The sequence below is a fragment of the Bufo bufo genome, chromosome 5, assembly GCF_905171765.1.
Source record: "Bufo bufo chromosome 5, aBufBuf1.1, whole genome shotgun sequence".
Taxonomy (NCBI): domain Eukaryota; kingdom Metazoa; phylum Chordata; class Amphibia; order Anura; family Bufonidae; genus Bufo; species Bufo bufo.
This window is the reverse complement of record NC_053393.1, coordinates 72,383,897-72,387,253: the sequence shown is the minus strand read 5'-3', so window position 1 is coordinate 72,387,253 and position 3,357 is coordinate 72,383,897. Positions and strand designations below refer to the sequence as shown.

The 3,357-nt window shown below is 48.9% G+C and overlaps 1 long non-coding RNA gene across 1 annotated transcript; it reads right to left on the bottom strand.

The window, feature by feature from the left end:
- Window positions 1–262: 262 nt before the first annotated feature.
- On the bottom strand, window positions 263–1,143 carry LOC121001437. Its single transcript, XR_005779060.1, has 4 exons — window positions 1,070–1,143; window positions 916–981; window positions 436–468; window positions 263–324 (listed from the first exon to the last, which is right to left on the bottom strand). It is a non-coding gene; the product is annotated as an uncharacterized LOC121001437 (long non-coding RNA).
- Between the last annotated feature and the right edge of the window lie 2,214 nt (window positions 1,144–3,357).

The window sequence follows — 3,357 nt, the reverse complement described above, 5'->3', positions numbered from 1 at the left end:
GTATAAATAGCAGTATGAATTTGCACTGTAATAGAATGGTATATGCGACTTACGTTTTTGGCGTACTTCCAAACAACCTTCGGATGATCGGGAAGGATAAAGGACGCCGTGCACCAGATTCTGGTCTCTTCCAGCTCTTCCACCTTGATGTCCTTAACTGAAATGGGAAACCACGGTCAATGACATGCAGCAATGAGCTAACAGATTCATAAGAGGTTCCCAAACTAATGGTAGAAATGATCTTACGGGGACAGGTCACTGGGATCTTGCAGTCCTCCTCAGCACATCGGCTGCATGAAAAGGTTCGGGCAGCTTTTTGAAGCCCTAGGGAAAGAAATAGAGAGAGGGGTCTAATGTCTGAGGTAAATGATGACCCCACCCATGTATGTAATGGAGGCCACTGCTCAAATTGACCCATTTAATGACATTACTCACCACATGGAGGTCTGCAATCCACCGGTGGATGACCTAATGGAAGAATCAAATATGGTTAAAGGGAACCTGTCACCGGGATTTTGTGTATAGAGCTGAGGACATGGGTTGCTAGATGGCCGCTAGCACATCCGCAATACCCAGTCCCCATAGCTCTGTGTGCTTTTATGTGTAAAAAAACCGATTCGATACATATGCAAATTAACCTGAGATGAGTCAGAGCTTGAAAATATGACTCTTCTCTGGTCACACAAGTAAGATATGACTCTTATGTTAATTTGCATATGTATCAAATCGGTTGTTTTACACAATAAAAGCACAGAGAGCTATGGGGACTGGGTATTGCGGATGTGCTAGCGGCCATCTAGCAACCCATGTCCTCAGATCTATACCCAAAATCCCGGTGACAGGAGGATGGATGATGTTTTGATATATATATAGAATATGTCTACTGGCTCTTTATGAGGATCTTTAGACACTTACTTGAGACACGATCTTTCACGCCTTTGACAAATTCAGCCATCTTTTTGTCAAACTGTTCTACCCAAGCTGGTGGAAAAAAAAATTGGGAAAACTTATATTAACTATTTATGACTCAAAAGAAATTGGGGAAATTCTTGAGATTTCAGGAACTTACATAGTTTTTCAATTTTCTTGACCTCTTTTTCAAAGGTCTTCAGATACTTTCTGATGTTCTGTATCTGGTTGAAGGCTGTAAGGAGAAGACACATGAGATTTAGGACATTGCCTACAGCGCTCTATGATGGAGATGGGGCTATCTGGATGGATAGAATGTAGAAGAGATTTCCTGCTCGGACAACTGTTAATGAGCTACAAGTAAGGCCTCCTGCACACGAAGGTTGTGTGCACCCGTGGCCGTTGTGCCGTTTTCCGTTTTTTTTTTCGCGGACCCATTGACTTTCAATGGGTCCGTGGAAAAATCGGAGAATGCACCGTTTTGCAGCCATATCCGTGATCCGTGTTTCCTGTCCGTCAAAAAAATATGACGGTTCACGGACCTATTCAAGTCAATGCGTCCGTGAAAGAACACGGATGCACACAAGATTGACATCCGCGTCCGTGGCCGTAGGCTACTTTTATACAGACGGATCCGAAGATCCGTCTGCATAAAAGCTTTTTCAGAGCTGAGTTTTCACTTTGTGAAAACTCAAATCCGACAGTATATTCTAACACAGAGGCGTTCCCATAGTGATGGGGACGCTTCTAGTTAGAATATAATACGAACTGGGTACATGACTGCTGCCTGGCAGCACCCGATCTCTTACAGGGGGCTGTGATCCGCACAATTAACCCCTCAGGTGCCACACCTGAGGGGTTAATTGTGCGTATCTTAGCCCCCTGTAAGAGATCAGGTGCTGCCAGAGGAGGGGGCAGACCCCCCTCCCTCCCCAGTTTTAATTTCATTGGTGGCCAGTGTGGTCCCCCCCGCCCCCCCTCCCTCCCTTTATTGTAATATCATTGGTGGCCAGTGTGCGGCCTCCCCCGGCCCCCTCTCCCTCCCTTTATTGTATTATCATTGGTGGCCAGTGTGCGGCCCCCCCGGCCCCCCCTCCCTCTATTGTAATATCTTTGGTGGCCAGTGTGCGGCCTCCCCCGCCCCCCCCCCTCCCTTGCTCTATTGTAATATCATTGGTGGCCAGTGTGCGGCCTCCCCCGGACCCCCCTCCCTCCCTCTATTGTATTATCATTGGTGACCAGTGTGCGGCCTCCCCCCCCCCCGATCATTGGTGGCAGCGGAGAGTTCCGATCGTAGTCCCAGTTTAAGCGATGGGGCTCCGATCGGTAACCATGGCAACCAGGATGCTACTGCAGGCCTGGTTGCCATGGTTACTTAGCAATATTACAATGTTAGAAGTATCATACTTACCTGCTGCGCTGTCTGTGACCAGCCGGGAGATCCTCCTACTGGTATGTGACAGATCATTAAGCAATGCGCCGCACAGACCTGTCACTTACCAGTAAGAGTAGCTCCCGGCCGGACACAGACAGCGCAGCAGGTAAGTATGATACTTCTAATATTGTAATTTTGCTAAGTAACCATGGCAACCAGGCCTGCAGTAGCGTCCTGGTTGCCATGGTTACCGATCGGAGCCCCAGCGATTGAACTGGGACTCCGATCGGAACTCTCTGCTGCCACCAATGATGGGGGGGGGGAGAGGGGAGGCCGCACACTGGCCACCAATGGGGGCACACTGGCCACCAATGATAATACAATAGAGGGAGGGAGGGGGGGCAAGGGGGGCCGCACTGGCCGGGTCTGCCCCCTCCTGCCTGGCAGCCCCGGATCTCTTACGGGGGGCTAAGATACGCACAATTAACCCCTCAGGTGTGGCACCTGAGGGGTTAATTGTGCGGATCACAGCCCCCTGTAAGAGATCGGGTGCTGCCAGGCAGCAGGGGGCAGTCATGTACCCAGTTCGTAGTATATTCTAACTAGAAGCGTCCCCATCACCATGGGAACGCCTCTGTGTTAGAATATACTGTTGGATATGAGTTTCACGATGTAACTCAAATCCAATGGTATATTCTAACATAGAGGCGTTCCCATGGTGATGGGGACGTTTCAAGTTAAAATATACCATCGGATTGGAGAAAACTCTGATCCTATGGTATATTAACTCCTGACTTTACATTGAAAGTCAATGGGGGACGGATCTGTTTGCAATTGCACCATATTGTGTCAACGTCAAACGGATCCGTCCCCATTGACTTGCATTATAAGTCAGGACAGATCCGTTTGGCTCTGCACGGCCAGGCGGACACCAAAACGACTTTTTTTTTCATGTCCGTGGATCCTCCAAAAATCAAGGAAGACCCACGGATGACAAAACGGTCACGGATCACGGACCAACGGAACCCCGTTTTGCGGGACGTTAAAAAACACTGTCGTGTGCAGGAGGCCTA